This window comes from Schistocerca gregaria, chromosome 4 (assembly GCF_023897955.1).
Source record: "Schistocerca gregaria isolate iqSchGreg1 chromosome 4, iqSchGreg1.2, whole genome shotgun sequence".
NCBI lineage: Eukaryota > Metazoa > Arthropoda > Insecta > Orthoptera > Acrididae > Schistocerca > Schistocerca gregaria.
In genome coordinates, this window is record NC_064923.1 from 669,087,855 (window position 1) to 669,106,521 (window position 18,667).

General features: G+C 42.3%; 1 protein-coding gene across 1 annotated transcript in view; it reads right to left on the reverse strand.

The window, feature by feature from the left end:
- The window catches only part of LOC126268191 (BTB/POZ domain-containing protein KCTD3), a 225,565-nt gene that overhangs the window by 48,261 nt on the left and 158,637 nt on the right, over positions 1-18,667 (reverse strand). The window lies entirely within an intron of this gene.

Consider the following 18,667-nt stretch of genomic DNA (forward strand, 5'->3'; position numbering starts at 1 on the left):
AAATACCAATAATTTATACAAAACAGGATTCTCCGATGTCACAAATAAAAATCAGTTGGATGGTACAAATGAAACACAGAAACATGGTATTCAGTCAAACTACAAAGGACGAGACGAGGAAAAAACAGCAGAGCAAATAAATGATCACTTTCATTCATTCAGAACAAAAGTAAATAAAACAAAATATCAAATGAAAATTAAAAAAGTGAGAGGGGCAGTGTTCAAAGACAACAACAACGCAACAAGAACACACAAGCACACATACACACGGGGAAGTAGGGAAAGGGGGGGGGGGGGGGGGGGACATGTTGCAAGCACCCATCAGACACTTCTACAAATAATTTATTTTGCTGCCTTCATTGATTCCTCTTTCTCAGTACCCTTTTTTTTCCTTCCACTATTCTTATTTTCTGTATTGATATTATTCTTCCTATCTTGTTGATCTTCCATTAATGGCCAACATTCCTTAACTCCTCAAAACCATGTTATGATGTAACAACTGACATTAATTCACCTCTTTTGTTGTCCCATCTGCCAAAATTGACACTGTGATCATTTCCATCTGATCTTCTAACACAGGATGACCAACCTCTACTAAGGTATTCATGAGAACTTCAATTTCACAAATGAAATGTCATTTCTGTGTATGATGATATTAGTTTATCATTTATCAGATCATTGTATACTTCAAAGTCATGCCAAAGACATTTTAAGTTAGAATGACTTGTTTATTTATAAATAATTAAAACTTACACTTTTTTTGCAATTTATGGTGAAATGAGCAGCCAAATAGCAGAAGAGATGTATATCCAGCATCATACACTTTCTGAGCTCTCCAAGGATAGTAGCATAACAGTTGCTACCAGATACATTTGTGATGTTTAACCAAGTGTGCTAGGCATTGGTAAATGTCACAGATGGTTTTCCATGTTCAAATTGGGTAATTTTGATTTTTCTGATTCATACTGATCAGAAAGGTCAATAGCTTTAGACAATGGCATGTTACGGGCAAAAGTGGAAGCGAACCCATGTCAGACAATCAAGGAACTGTCAAACACTCTGAGAGAACCTTGGCCAATCATCCAATAACATTTGCAGCAGATCAGTAAAAACAAAGAAAGCTAACCAATCCACCACATCCAATTTACTGCTTCAGCGGCACAATAAAGAAGCTTTTTTTGATTGTTTGATCAATGCAGATGACAAATAGATCCTCTATGATAATGCAAAATGCAAAGTGTGGTGGTTGACTCTGAATGAATTGCCACTAATTGTTTAAGTACAGCAAAGCCAGGTTTACACATCAAAAAGGCACTTTTGTGTGTCTGGTAGAGTATTCACAGGGTCATTCATTTTGAAGAGCTAACTTAGATATACTGTGAATGCAGGACATTTACTGAGAACAACTGGATCATAATTACCAGACCTCAACCTGTGGTAACATGCTGTTATTACACCCTCCACCCAACAGTTTCCACCCCCTCTGTCCCATCATCTCCTCCTCATTCTCATTTACCACCCTGTTTATTTGTAGCCCTCTTTCAATGCATCTGCCCATCTTTCCCTCTCCTTTCCTTTTCTTCCCCACCTCCCTGCCCAACAACCTCCTGACACAGCATCTGTTGGCAGTCTAGCCCCTGAATTCCATCACACAGCGTTCGCCTCCTCCTTCCCAACCCCCTCCAGATTGCTGCTTACATCCCACAGGATGTGGCATTCTGGTCCAAGATGCTGGAGTGTGTGTGTTGTTTGAGGTTTACGGGCGCTAAACAGCGTGGTCATCAGCGCCCAAACGCATAGAAACAGGAACACATGCGGTGAAGGGACGAAGGCGAACACCGACCTGGGAGAACAGCTAAAAGACACAGACCTGACACAGTTCCAAATCCTCACATACAGAGGCAAAACACGAAGAGAAGAAACGCACTAAAAAAGGAAAGGAAACACAAGGAAAAAAGAACAGAAATCGAAGTGAAACAAGTAGGTAATCGTGACTGGCGGACCTCTTACCTAAAACCTGGGTGAGCCAGTCACTCAGCAGCACATTAAAATCCTCTCCCTAAAATCCGAGGAAACAAACTGGACAGGACACAAGACTTTAACCACAATCATTGCGTCATCTTGCAAATTAGAGGGCAAATCTGGTGGCAAGGAAACCACCACCCTCTGGTCAGAGAATAAAGGCCAGTCAAGTAAAATGTGGCGGACAGTAATCTGGACGCCATAAGCACTGCAGATTAGGGGGTCCTCCTGCCTGAGTAAAAAACCATGCGTTAAGAGACTGTGCCCGATGCGGAGGCGAGTCAGGAGAACCTCATCCCGCCTATATTACTGGCAGGACGTACGCCATGGCCGCGTGGTGACCTTGACCAGACGCAGCTTATTTTCACCGACTGCCAGCCACTCCTCTTCCCATTGACGCATAACACAAAAACGCAAAAGGGGGGTTACAGCATGGAGGGGGACGGCACATTCAACAACTTGAGGGAGGGAACATGCATCGTTGGCAGCCACATCCCCCACTTCGTTTCCCCTAATACTCACGTGCCCCAGCACCCAGGAGAAGGAAACCTCCTTCCCCTGCCGTTGCAGGTGGAGTAGGGCATCATGGATGTTCTGGACGACCATATCCGCTGGGTACAAGTGTTGCTTGGTCTGAAGGGCGCTCAGGGAGTCAGAACAAATGAGAAACTTAAGACTGGGAACACATCTCATCTGCTCCAATGCCCGCAAGATTGCAAACGATTCAGCATCAACAATAGTAAACATTGCAGGAAGCTGTAACTCGATCAGGGAAAACGACAGCACAACCAACTGAGTCCCCCTGTTTAGAGCCATTCGTAAATACTGGTACATGGTCGGGATGCTGGTTTAAAATATTGTAAAATAAGGAGGTAAAAACAAATGCAGGAGTGCAACTCCTCCGGTACTCTAACAAGTCTAAAATGATGCTAGGCCTCTGGAGCAACCAGGAAGGCAGGCGGGTAAAACCCTGGAGTTGGGGTGCCACACGCTCCACACCAAGGGACCCGAGCAAATGCTTGGCACGAATCCCAAATGGCCTCGTTGCCCTGGGACAACTGGAAAAGAGACGTTCCATAGGCGGTCGGGCAACAGTAGGGTATGCAGGACAGGCAAGGAATTGACACACCTGTCTCACCATGAGGAGTTTCCGCCAGATGGCGAGCGGCGGTTCCCCTGCCTCAGCACACAGGCTGAGGATGGGACTGGTACAGAAGGCATCAGTGGTCAGCCTGATACCCTCATGGTGTACTGCATAGAGAATCTTCAGATACGAAGGCCTCGCTGACCCATACACGGTGCATCCCTAGTCAAGATGCGACCGGACGAAAGCCCTATAAAACTGCAGCAGACGCATCCGATCTGCTGCCCAGGACCGATGGCTCAGACACTTCAGCGCCCGCACCTTGAGGTCTTTAAGGTGCGGCAACCACGACAACTTGGAATCAAAAGTGAGGCCCAGGAACCTCACAGTGTCTCTAAAAGGAAGAATGGTGTCCCTCAGACGCAATTCAGGGGAGGAAAAAGCACGTCGAGAATGATTAAAATGAACACACACACATTTGTCTGCAGAAAAGGTAAAACCCATCTTCGAAGTCCATGCCTCTAATCGCTTTATCGTAAGCTGCAGCTGCCGACTAGCAGTGACAAGACCGGAGGAAGAACAGAAAACAGCAAAATCATCCACAAACAAGGAGCACTGGTCCGGACTCCTGATAGTGGACGTGATACTGTTAATGGCGATAGCAAAGAGGGTGACACTTAAAACGCTTCCCTGTGGAACACCATTCTCCTGCAAGTACAAATCAGATAGCACATTACCAACCCAATAGCAAAATAGGCAACGGGAAAAAAACGACCGAATGAAGATGGGGAGATGGCCACGAAAGCCCCACAGATGAAGTTGATTGAGGATAAGGCGGCGCCAAGTAGTGTCATACGCCTTATTAATGTCAAAGAATACACCTAGACAATGCTGGTTATGTAGGAAGGCCTGCTGGATGGCCGCCTCAAGCATGGTCAAGTTGCCTATTGTTGAACGACATCTCTGAAAGCCACACTGAGAGGGGCTAAGGAGCTGCCTGGTCTCGAGCAGCCAAACCAGGCGACGGTTGACCATGCGTTCCAACGCCTTCCCGACACAGCTTGTCAAAGCAATACTCCGATAACTAATGGGATGCGTTTGGTTCTTTCCCGGTTTGAGGAGGGGAATCAAAATCGCCTCCCTCCACGAGTCAGGGTACGTGCCGAACGACCATATCATATTAAAACAATTCAGGAGAACTTCCTTGGATGGCAGCAACAAGTGCTGCAGCATGCTGTACAGGATTTGATCATCACCTGGCGCAGTATCATGAGCCACAGACAGCGCCGAATCCAGTTCCCACCTTGTGAAGGGGCAGTTGTAGGGTTCAGAATTTGGAGACCAGAAGTCCAAGTGATCCCTCTCGATGGCAGTGTGGTAGCGGCAGAAATCTGGATCACAGTTAATAGTGGCAGTAGATTCCGCAAAATGCATGGCCAGTGTCTGGGCAATGTCTCTCGGCGCCGTGAGTAGACAACCCTGATGCAGCAATGCCATGACAGGTAGTTGGCTGAGTTTCCCGGAAATCCTCCTGATGGCTTCCCATACTTTCGTGGAACTAGTGGAGCGGGAGATAGAGTTCAAGAACGATTGCCATGACTTTCGTTTGCTCTCTTTAATCACTCGCCGCGCCTTGGCCCTTGCCACCCGAAAGGCGGCAAGATTGTCAGCTGAGGGACGGCGCAGAGCTGCACGGCGGGCTCAGATGGCTGAGCGGCACTCAGTGGTCCATCTAGGGACAGGACGCCTCTTGGGATGACTTGAGGACCGTGGGATCGACAATTCAGCAGCATGGAGATCACGGCTGTAACATGGTCGACCCATTCGCGGATGCTGGCATGGTGTTCCAAAACAGCTAAATGGCTGAAAAGTGTCCAGTCAGCTCTGCAGAGGTGCCACCTGGGCGGCACTGGTAATGCCACAGTCTCATCCAGGAGGAAAATCCAAAGGGGGAAGTGGTCACTAGAATGGAGGTCAGCGGCAACCTCCCACAGAGCAGAATCCACGAGTGCTGGAGAGCAAAAGGAAAGGTCAATAGCTGACGACCCAGAAGCAGTACAGAAATGAGTGGGAGCACCAGAGTTGAGGATGCACAGTTCTTCGAATGCCATGAGGCTTTGCAGAATGCAACCCCTGGGGCAAGTAGTTGTAGAGCCCCATAAGACATTATGAGCATTGAAGTCCCCCAGAAGAAGAAATGGGCGGGGGAGTTGGCTAATAAGGTCTGTAAGAGCCTCAGTGTCTATTGCATCCTGAGGCAGTAAGTAAACGGAACAGATTGTGAGCTTCCGCCCCACAAGAAGGTCAACTGCAACTGCTTGCAAGTCCGTAACGAGAGGGAGCTCAGATGAGTGGTGCATGTCACGGACAAAAACCGCAACACCACCCTTTGCCCTTTCCCCCATCAGATCATCTTTTCGATACACGGTATAGCCCTGTAAAGAAGGAGCATTAGTGGCCCGAAAATGTGTCTCTTGGAGACATAAGCACAAGGGGCGCTCTCGTACACGGAGTTGTAATTCAGCCACATGCGTCCTGAACCCATTCATGTTCCACTGTAATATGGGAGCCAGTGATCAGGGTGCTTGAATTTTCACCCTGCCTCTGTGCTTTGGAGGAGAGCCCGTACTGGCCGGAGATTTATTCCTGGGGCGTGAATATCGCCTCTGGTCGACATCAATGTCCATCAGCTCTGATGGTGCCCCAGGGAGATGTCAGACAGTACGATGGCATCATCATCGGATTGACCCTGACTAGTCTACTCAGGTGGCAAAACCTTCACCTTCGGCGTCTTTGTCTTGGGCGGCTTAGAATGCAGAACCTTGTCAACAGTTGGAGCTTTACTCGCCTGGGCAGAAGGTGCCATATGGGGAGGGACAGGAAGTACCCCAACGTCAGCAACCACGGCCTTGTCCGACGTTGTGGGGAGAGCTACAGGTTGCAAAACAACCGCAGCAGCACAAGTGCACTGGCAAACGCAAGTATTAGTGCTGACACTAGCAACCTCCGTTTGTGTAGCAACAGTGGCCAACTGTACCGGTTTCTGCAGAGCAGAAGCGAGATTTATTCCTGGGGCGAGAATATCGCCCCTGGTCGACATCAATGTCCATCAGCTCTGATGGTGACCCAAGGGAGATGTCAGACAGTTCGATGGCATCATCATCGGATTGACCCTGACTAGTCTCCTCAGGTGGCAAAACCTTCACCTTCGGCGTCTTTGTCTTGGGCGGCTTAGAATGCAGAACCTTGTCAACAGTTGGAGCTTTACTCGCCTGGGCAGAAGGTGCCATATGGGGAGGGGCAGGAAGTACCCCAACGTCAGCAACCACGGCCTTGTCCGACGTTGTGGGGAGAGCTACAGGTTGCAAAACAACCGCAGCAGCATAAGTGCACTGGCAAACGCAAGTATTAGTGCTGACACTAGCAACCTCCGTTTGTGTAGCAACAGTGGCCAACTGTACCGGTTTCTGCAGAGCGGAAGCGAAAGATATAAACACATGAGGCTGCATGTCCTTAAAGAGCTTCTTGGCCTCACCATAGGGGATGCGCTTAGATGTTTTAATCTCCTATATCTTCCATTCCTCGAGATAGATGCGGCAGACCTGGCTCCAGACAGGGTGACTCCCAGAGCAATTCACGCACTTCACAGGCGATGAACAATCGGCTCCTTCATGGGCAGGCTGACCACATTTACCACAAGTGGCTACCCCATTGCACCCCAACGTAGTATTCCCAAAGCGCTGACATTTAAAACAGCGCATTGGGTTGGGGAAATATGGCCGTACTGGCAAACGTAAGAAACCCGCTTTAAGATGCTCTGGGAGTCTCGGGCAATTGAACATGAGAATAAACGAGTCGGATTTGACTAGGTCCCCATCGACTCGTTTCATAATATGCTGCATGTCGACAATACCTTCGTCGGCCCACTCAGATTTCAACTCGTCCTTGGGGATATCCACCAAGTCCCTACATGTCACAACACCCTTACTATAGTTCAAAGTGGAGTGGAGCTCGGTCTCGATAACGTACTGTCCGATACAGGTTGCTTTCCGAAGAGAAGTGACTTGACGGGAACTAGAAGTTTCAACTAACAGAGTCCCATTGTGCAGTCGCTTCACAGATTTCAGTGTTCCTGCAATTTTGTCAAGACCCTTGTGGATGTAAAAGGGAGAAACTCTCTCAAAGATACCTTCCTTCCGTTTCACAATCAAAAACACATTCTGGTTATCAGCATGTGCTCTGTTACGACAGTCTGATAAATCTCTAGTAACACCAGGCGCTGGAGGACTTGCAGCACGAAGTCGCTTTTTCGATGGGGTGTGTTTTCCTACCACCGGCCCACCCAATCCACTGGTAGGGGGAAATGTAGAGATCGAAGGGACCATTGTGATCCCACGAGCAGCTAGGGAACTAAAAGTCCGCTCAGACAGAGCCCGCGTGCCTGAGTAAGCCTTATACAACTTGGGTGCGGCAGGTGCCCCAGAGGTTGTCCGCTTGCGACTGTTCCACCCCAACAGCCATGTATCTTATAGGCGCGCAGGACACCATAAGATTGAGGGGTTTTTATAGAGGTTTACCTTCCTCGCAATCCAGGCGGTCAAGCCAAGATTACCATTCCCCGCAGCACACAACATTCCACCGCCGCGTCATGCGGTGGTCGCTGAAGCATGTCCGGGGGTTACGGTGACAGGAGACTGGTGGCGGTGACAAGTCCCCAGCTCAGGACCCCGGGGTCGCCAAGCCCGTACTCAGCAAATGAATGCTGAGCCCCTGGGGGCCCAAGATGCTGGAGTTGGCTGTTCTGTGTGCTTGAGGTGTGCTAGCTTTTGTGTGTGTGTGTGTGTGTGTGTGTGTGTGTTACGATGAAGGTTGTGGCTGAAAGCTTTATGTGAGAGTCTTTTAATTGTGCCTGTCTGTAACTTGACATGTCCTCTTTACAGTAAGTAGCAATCCGTCTTCTCCTACATTGTTAGTATTTTGTTTTAGTTTGACAGAAATGTAGTCATTGTACAAGAGGTCAAAATGAATAAAAAGAAAACTATTTAAAACATTTGGAGCTCTGTACCTCAAACTCAATATTTTTCAGTTCAGTAGTCGTTCCACAGAACAGCTCAGTTATGACTGTCACACTGCTTAATGCAAAACAACATTGTTGTAAACCCACTGCACACAGTGACTGATCACTCGATACAATTATGCATTTGCCTGGTGAGGTCACTAATCATGATATGGAAGGATGATCTTCCAACATCAAGAAATGTTGCAAAACATCCATGGCAGATTTAAGCACTGCCTGGGACCAAAACTCTCATCTGTCACAACCAGCTGATTCTTATAGCAAACACTCCAGTGTGCCCGTTGACGATGAACCTGTACTACGTAGCTTTCTCCTGGACTGTGATCTGTGCTTTGTTTTTACCTACTATTGATGTTTGGTTAGCACAAGGAAATGCCTGTCTGCCTAATGTGGGATTCCAGTCACTCACCGTTCACCCAACTTCGTGTTTTGAGTGAACAAACAAATGGTGTATGGGTGCGCTGAGAGTGTGGTCCGCATCCAGGAGTTTCTTATTTTCTCCATTTCCATGAGACTCAAGAACTATTACTTCCTGTCAGGTAATTGTAAATATGTTGTGCTTAACAAACTCTTTATTGTTGAAGAAGCAGACAAGTAACAAATACTTTCCTTCTGTTTCAGGTAAGTTAGTTGTAAACATTCATACAATTCATATCATCTATTGGCAGGTAAATTAATAAATAAATATACTAGACAGGGTGTGTGTGTGTGTGTGTGTGTGTGTGTGTGTGTGTGTGTGTGTGTGTGTGTGTGTGTGTGTATGTGTGACTACAATCACAATGCACAGTCTGCATTAGCTGCCTTTATTACTTTTCTGAATGCTAACATTATGGGTTAATATGGTTACAGACGTGAACCTTTCGTCATTGATTTGTTAGAAGTTTTACAAACACAGGAAAGTACACGAGACATCTGTAACATTCTTCTCCTAAAGGAGAGGTAGTATTAATGTTTATAAAATACTGCAATGTTTGGAAAATGCAACTCTGTAGATTGTGTGCTTTGAAGTTTAAGTGACAGACATTTGGTTGCTTCATTATGTACACCATGAAATGTTATGAAAAGCTGGTGATACTTAGTTATAAGCTGATATACAGAACTTTGTTTTATGACATTTAACCTCAACAGATAATTTATATTCAATACTAAAGGTTTATTCCCCTTAATTTTCTATCATTAAAAAGTAAGCTGCTAAATTTAAGCAAAGCCATGCATCAACTGACAATGATGAGAACACAGGACATCCAATAATCTATGTAACTACATCTGTGGCAAAAATTCACAAGCTGTACTAATGGAAAGATTATTAACATTACACAAGCTAACTGATATTGCATAAGTCATGTCCACTAAGTTTCGTTCTTCAAGGTTGCTGCAGTTATTAAATGTCAAGTTATAACACATTTAAATTAATATTTCTAAAGAGTGTTTGGACATATTTAAAAACAATTCCAATCACTGTCTCCAACGATAACTGTCTGCAATTTATGCACTAGCTGAAACATGTATTAATTGTTGTGTGCCAGAGATGTTGCAACAACAGAAACAATGGGTGATAGAAGGCGAAAGTGGCCCCAAGAAAACAAAAAATGATTCCATCTGTGGTAAAAACATAACTAACCCCTCATATCACTGTTGAAAAACCACAGTACATGACATTCACTTGAAAATGCTATCACATGTTTTGCTCCAACTATTACTTGTTTCCAGATCTCAAAAAAAAAAAAAAAAAAAAATTGGTGGAGTGTATGAAGATTTACATTAAATTACAACAATGAGCTTAGAGTTTTTCACAGATGGAAAAATCTTATTTTATTGATATTAAAAAAAAATTGCAAGACATTGGCATGTACTAGTTTGTGTTTCCTTTGTCACCCCAAGAATTTGTTGAGCACCCACTACTATTGTGGAAATAAATGCAATTACATCACTGCTTGGTCACATTTATTCTATATAGTATGTTCAACGGAGTTCTGTAATATTATTAATTCCAACTGTATCAACAGACGTACACAATAATGAAAAATGATTCTAAAGTCACTCGAGAATTTGAAGAAGAGTTTTCATCATGAACAATTAAAAATTATTACAGTATTTCACTGAAAAAGATCATTACAGTGTGAGTAAAATTGACTTTACTTCATTAAATTTCTAACATTATCTGTTACTTCATTTAATATTTTTAATTTTGTGTATATGAAATTGTTAAAGGGTTAGTATACCTAAGAAACATATTCTCAAAAATATTTGAAAGAGCTGCATGTGATCAGATTGAAAATCACAATTCATCTAACAGCATTATCTTAGGCAATCAATATGGTTTCAGAAAAGGTCGCAGCACAATCTATGCAATAAATGAATTAGTCACAAAAGTCAGCAGATGTCTTGATGATAGAATGTGTGTGTCAGGCATCTTTTGTGCCCTGTCCAAAGCCTTCGACACAGTAAATCATGACCTGCTTCTCCAAAAATTGGCACGCTATTGTTTTCAAGGCAAATCTCTTAGCTGGATGTCATCATATTTGGCAAACAGAAAACAAAGAGTACTTATTAACATCAACGGCAAGAAATTTCTCTCTGGCTGGAAAAACACTCAATTAGGTGTTCCATAAGGTTCAATATTAGGGCCACTGGTTTTTCTATATTATATTAATGATATGCCATGTCACGTCCAGTCTGATACTATCCTCTATGCAGATGACTCAACAGCTAAGCCTGTTGTAAAAATGAGGTAGATCAAATTTGTCATATTGAACAAACACTTGGGGAAGTGGAGGCATGGGTCAAAAACAATAACTTAACATTACATTTTACAAAAATAGAAATTGTTCATTTTACCACAAAACAATCTGCACAGTCTATAAGTGAAATAGGGTATTCGGACAAAAAATTAGAGACTGCAGACTGTGTCAAATTCCTTGGCGTGTTAGTCAATAAAAACATGTTATGGAGTCACCATGTGGACAACATACTGGGTCGACTGAATAGCCTTGTATATATTATGAATATCTTGTATAGTATTACTGATTTAGCTGTGAGGAAAATTGCATATAATGCATATTTTGTTTCAGCCATTAGGTATGGTATAATTTTCTGGGGGTCTGAAAAAACAAATTTACTTAGAGCTTTTAGACTAAAAAAAGAATCATCCGAGCAATGGTGGGAGCAAAAGCAAAGCAACACGGCAAACCTTTACTTGTAAAACTGGATCTAATGAGCGTCCCAAGCACATACATCTATGAAACTCTCACTTTCACGAAAAGAAACCCACAACGTTTTGAGGGCAACTTCTTCTTGCATCAATATGATATTAGACATATAATGAGCTACATGTTACCTACCCGCCATTTAAAATCATATGAAAAAACCCCATACTATATGGGCATGAAATTTGTAAATAAAATATGGAAAGATATGGATGACACAAATGTAAAAGGTACCAAAAGAAACCTGGAAAAATATCTGAAAGATAAATGTTACCATAGTGTAGAAGATTTCATGAATGGTAACAATGCATTATAATTGTAATTAAAATACCTCTTTGAAGATGTTACACCATGTATATTATTAATTCATTGTCTATTTTTAGTATTGTTATATATAGTGTAAAACTGACAAGTCACCTACGTCACAATCTTTGATTGTATAAGTCATGTTATGTGATAATAAAAATTGAATTGAATTGAACAACTTTGTGTAACAAAGTACTGCAACATAACAGACATCAGTCAATACAGCCAAGTGTAATGTACAAGCATAATTCAATTACAACATTTGCACTTCCATCTGAAGAATACTGTTTTCTGTGCAGGAGCAAAATGTGCCTGGTTTTGTTCAGTCATGTTTATTTACTGGTTATTTTTACTTAAATATATTATAGCTTCGTGTCTACACTCCCTGAAGAATTAATCATTTTTTTTATATTTTTTGTTCATATTTGTATTTAATAGGATCTATACTCATTGTGTGTAAATGCAATATGGAGAGGGGAGTGAGGGATTGACCATTGTCTGAAATCAGTGAGAAGCTGCATAACAACTGCAGCACACTTCAGGCTACTGCTGTCAGTTGAAGGGGTATTGAGTACCTGGAGTGATGATTGTGACACTTCTGATGCCTCCAACATAAGCTGGGACCTGATAAACGACAGGGACAGGCATAAAAATTAATGCAGCACTTTATTCTTTTCCGCAAATTATCTTATGCAGTTGTGCAGCACACTTTTGAAAGTAACAATTTAAGTTTCCTGGCAGCAAACAGGCCTGACCTTTTGGATTTCAGTGAACACAAAAGGCAGCAAACAATAAAGATAAGGATTTTATACCACTAATTAATGAGGTATATGTAATGGTCAGCAAGTGTGACAAAAAATTTATTTCTAATATCTGAGCAGACAGTATCAAACATTCATCTCTAAGGATAAAAATATGAAAGAAATGCGAGACAAACTGAGGACTGTTAGAAGACAGGTGTTATTCTAGGAAAGACAATGAGGGGTAGGAAGGAAGATCTGTCATGATTCAATAGTAAAGTTAAAAAATTGCTACAAAAGTACACTTGCATTCAGAGGGAAGGGTGTCAAATTCCTGTCCACACATCCTGTTTTAGGTTCCTGTGATTTCTCTCAAACAAATAAAGTAAATGCCACAATGCTTTGGAATGGACATGCCCAGTTTTCTTCCCTAGCTTTGTCCTCTCTGAACTTGTGCCACAATTCTAATGGTATCACTGTTGGTGGTACATTAGACCCTTCTTTTCTTCTTCCTTCAATGAAGGGAAGGAAATGAAATGCCCTAAGCTAAATTTTACAAGAAGTAGTGACAAAGATTATTCTTGAATAAAAAAAAGTTGTTTAACAACTAATTTTATCAGAATCAACATTAGCATATAAGAGCATAAACATTAACAGTTACAATGTTTGATGGTGTCAAAAGTATTGATTCTGACCAAAGTGATGGAAATATTATGGAATTATGCAGCTACTGCAATGAATGTATGCAGATGTTTTCCAAACGCCATTTGTATGTAGTTACCACCTCAAAGGAAGAAGAAGGAAGATTAATCTCCCTTCAAGGTAATTGGAAAAGGAGCACTCTTGTGTTTTGTCATGCCCATTTAAATGGACTATTCTGACATTGGTCTTGAACAATTTAAGGAAACCAAGGACATCCAAAATCTGTATGGCCAGAGGGGGAAGTTGAACCAGTGTCCTTCCAAATGTGAGCCCAGTGTATTAAAAACTATGGCATCTTGCTCCGTGACTGCCATCTTGTAGGTTCCTGTACAAAAGTGCGCTACGAAGAGAATTGAACTGCTTTTAGGATTCACCAAACACTCTCCTCTGATTTTAGGTTTCACCACAAACTCGCTTATGTTTTGTTGACTGTGTCCCACAGACCAAGTAGCTGCCCATAATGCTGTAGTAGTTAAAACCGATAAAGGTAATTCAACCGTTATTATGTACAAATCTAACAGAAAAAATGGTAACATTTTATCAAGATATTATCCACATATCTTTGCTAAGGTGATCCACCATCCACGTCTGATCTGCTTACATACTTTTGTTACCACAACACGTATCTACAACGTCACCAGGTGGCATCCAACATCGCAGTGGCCAGTGGTCATAATGTTTTGGCTTATCACTGTATACAGGACAGTTGCACAAACCAGTAAAAAAAATATGTACATGATACAAACAGCATTTTAATACCAACAAAAGGAACCCATCAACTTTCACTATGCATTTATGCCAAGCGGGAAAGCGCCAGCAGACAGGCACAATGAACAAAAAAAACACACACACACACACACACACACACACACACACACACACACACACAATTACTAGCATTCGCAACCGATGGTTGCTTCTTCAGGAAAGAGGGAAGGAGAGGGAAAGATGAAAGGATGTGGGTGTTAAGGGAGAGGGTAAGGAGTCATTCCAATCCCGAGAGCGGAAAGACTTCCCTTAGGGGGAAAAAAGGACAGGTGTACACTCGCACACACACACATATCCATCCACACATACACAGACACAAGCAGACATATTTAAAGGCAAAGAGTCTTTGTCCTTTTCACAATATTGTTACAAATCACAGTTAAACATTATCCAAGCTCCAAAAAATTGCATTTGAACTCCAAATAGTTCCATCCATCCTCTACACATTACTGCTGTCATCATATTACATCTGCCACGAACTTTGTCATATGTGATGATTGCAAATGTGCAAATGAATATCCTCAAGTCCATTAATGTGGAAATGAATATCCTCCAGTCCGTAGCTCGTGGTCGTGCGGTAGCGTTCTTGCTTCCCGCGCCCAGGTGGGGTCAGGGATTTCCTCTGCCTCGTGATGACTGGGTGTTGTGTGCTGTCCTTAGGTTAGTTAGGTTTAAGTAGTTCTAAGTTCTAGGGGACTGATGACCATAGATGTTAGGTCCCATAGTGCTCAGAGCCATTTTTGAATATCCTCCTGTCACATATCTACTCTGCACACTGTTTGATTTCTACAGCTTGTTAGAATGTGTTTTGATTTCCCAAACCGTGACTTGTTATCCATAGTTCCTTCTACTATTACCCCCCCCCCCCCCCTTCTACATGCTTCCCAAAATCCGTAAACTGGTTACTGTGCTTACACTGAAAGTATCTCCACTCTTGCAGACCATGACCTCCAACCAATAGCACATAACCACACCTCTAATATTAACGATACAAACCATTTCCTTCACCAACTCTTGACAATTCCCATCCCATTACCACCTAAATACCTACTCAGGACAAGTATATTTATGCCATTTCCATACAGACCAACATTCCCTGTGCCCATGGCCTTTCTGTTTTCGAACACTGGCTCTCCCAATGTCCTTCCACTCCAAACCTTCTACCTCAGTTGTACAAGATGTACAACTTTGATTCCGCCATTTGCCAATAGATGGCGACAATGGTAAGTAGCGGTCAAAAGAAACAGACCACAGTCATTCACCTTCCTGTACACCACAGTACCATCAGCAAACAATCACAGATTGCTGCTTACCCTGTCGACCAGATCATTTATTTGTAAAGAAATTAACAGCAGTCTTATCACATTTCCCTGGGGCCCTCCTGACAATACCATTGTCTCTGATGAACACTCTCCATCAAGGACAACATACTCGGTTTTGTTACTTAAAAAGTCTTCAAGCCACTCACATATCTGGGAAACTATTGCACTTGCTTGTACCTTAGTTAACAGTCGACAGTGTGGCACCGTGTCAAATGCTTTACAGAAATCCAGGAATATGGAAACCACCTGTTGCCCTTCATCAATAGCTCACAGGATATCATGTGAGAAAAAGGCAGGCTGACTTTCACTGAGAGATTCTATCTTAAACTGTGCCGATTTGTGGACAGAGGCTTTTCTCTCTCAAGGAAATTTATTATAATCAAACTGAGAATATATTCAAGGATTCTGCTGCAAACCAATGTTAAGGGCATTCATCTCTAATTCTAAGGGTCTATTCTTTAGCCCTTCTCATATACAGGAATCACCTGCATTCTTTTCCAGTTGCTTAGATGTTTGTGCTGGGTGAGAGATTCACAATAAACGCAAGTTGTAGAGTACCCTTTGTAAAACTGTATTGGGATTCCAGCACAATGTGGCGTCTTATTTGCTTTCAACTCTTTCAGTTTGTTTTTACACCAGGGATGCTTATTACTATGTACTCCATAAAAGAGTCTGCGCTTTGGTCAAATGATGGTATTCTTGAGCAATTCTCCTGCGTGAACAATTTCTTAAATGCAAAATTTGGAACTCTGACTTTACTTGTGCTATCTTCTACTGTCACACCAAACTGCTCAACAAGTGACTGGATAGAAGCCTTAGACTTTGCATCCTCAACAGTTTTCAAGTTTTGTTGTTAAATCACGGTGGGTCTTTCCAACTTCAATCTATTTACTTAGCACATACTACTCCAGAGTATGATTCACGATCTGTTTAAACTTTGCCCATAATTCCTCTATACCCTAACAACTGTCTGTCTGGTCTTTCTAGGAAAAATGCCATCCCAGCCTTCTGTCCCTATACTGAAGACGTCGATTGGGTCAGGCCTTTTTGAAGCTATAAGGTCTGACCCATTTCCATTGCATGAGGGCTGTGAAACTAGCTGCTCAAGACAGTTTTTGGAAAATTTGTGCAAGAGAACTTCTGAACACAGACTGCCTGTATCCCATACAATGAATCCATAGACATCCCAGTTTATACTTTGTAGGTTAAAGTCGCCTCCAACTAATATTGCCTAATCTAAATATTTAGATGCTACTGTTCACAGACATTCTCTGAATGGCTCTAACCATAACAATGGAATCGGGTAGCCAGTAAAAATATCCAACAGTTAATTTGATTTCATCTAGGGCTGTTATACACAACCAGATAATTTCACTGTCACACTCAAATTTGACCTCAATAGATACAATATTTTTGTCTATTGCAAAGAACACATCCTATTGGTATCTAATCTGACTTTTCGATACATGTTTCAAGAATCATTAAAATCTCAGAGCTTCCCATTTCAGGTTTTAGTCAGCTCTCTGTCTTGAAAATAACCTGAGCACGAGAAGGCAGTAAATTTGGGAACTTCGTTATAAATACTTTGACAATTTACTGACAAAATTTTGACAGTCAAAGTGTCTTTACTCTGAATGTGGTTCGATTTCGCAATCTGTGACTCGTCTGATGAGTCCTGATCAAAGTAGCTCATCCTACCGCCTAGCATAAAAAAACCCATGACCGCTCCACAAGTACTATGCTACCTGAGTAGCTGCTTCCTCTGTGTAGTGCACACCTGACCTGTCAAGAGGAGTGCTACAATTCCCCACCTGATAACATAAGTCCAGAAATATACAGCCGAGACTGTCACAAAGCCGACGAAGCCTTTGGTTGAGACCCTCCACTCAGCTCCAAACCAAAGGACCCCAATCAACTCAGGGAACAATGCTGCAAACTGTGAGCTCTGCTTGCACTCTGCACAAGGCCAGCAGTCTTTATTGTCTCTGTCAACTGTCTGTGTGAACTGAGGATGACTCCGGAACCCAAGTGACAAGCATCATTGGTGCCAACATGACCCATAACTTGCAGACGACTGCACCCTCCACCCTGCCAAAGGATGATCAACATACAGTAATAAGACTAGTGAAAGTTACTATTGTGCCTTTAAATACAGCTGAGTACAATATGACATTGCTAGCTGTTTGCTTACACCTATACCTACACAACACCTACACAAATAGAATATTTGGAGCATATGGCAGAGGGCATCTAGTATCATACCTAGTCATTTGCTTTCCTTTTCCATTTACATATGGGGCAAGAGAAGTGAATGTCTACATGCTTCTACACAAGCCTTGATTCTTCATATCTTGTCTTCACAAATTTGGCACGAGAGTCATCCTGCAGTGTGTCATAAATGCCTGTTCTCAACAGTCATTTATAGTACAAAACATCATCATCTTTCCAGGGATTCCCATTTGAGTCCAAGAATTATTTCCACAACATTTGCATTTTGACCAAATGTACTGATAAAAAATCTCGTAGCATGACTCCGTATTTCTGCAATGTCTTCCCTTAATCCAATCTGGCGAGAACCACAAACGTTCGAACAGTAATCAATAATAAGTTACCCGAGTGTTCTCTAAGTGGTCTCTCTTATAGATAAACTACAATTTTTATAGTACTGCTTTTTTCTCCAGATTTAAATATTTCCTTTCTATTATTTCCACCACTCAGAATATCAAGGGACTTATTAAAAATTTTCGGAGAATTAAGAAAAGGATAAATTTACACTGAAGAGCCAAAGAAACTGGCACACCTGTCTAATATTGCGTAGGGCTCCTGCAAGTACACAGAAGGACTTGACTATTGTCTAAAATAGTGCTGGAGGGAATTGACACCATGAATCCTGCAGGTCTGTCCATAAATCCATAAGAGTAAGAGTACGAGGGGCTGGAGATCTCTTCTGAACAGCAAGTTGCAAGGCATCCCAGGTTGCTCAATAACGTTCATGTCTGGGAAGTTTGGTGGCCAGTGGAAGGGGACATGTGAGGTGTCACACTGTCCTGCTGGAAATAGTGTATTCAATTAACAATTTAATAGTTTAAAATTTTAGGAAAAGCTTGTAACAAGACTGGGATGAGGTGTACAGGGAACATGATGCTAATTTAAAATTTAACCTATTTAATTATACCTTTGTGAGTATATTTGAAAACAGTTTCCCTAAGAAAACAGTGAAATACAATTGTAAGAAACCCTGTAAAAAGCCATGGCTTACTAGAGGGATAAAAATATCTTGTAAACAGAAAAGGGAAAAGTATCTTATAGCTAGGAGGAGTAATGAACTCGAAACACTGAAACATTATAAAAACTACTGCACTTTACTAAGAAAAGTTATTAAAAAGTCCAAAAGATGTGCATTATGTACGAGATTAGCACATCTGATAATAAAACTAAAA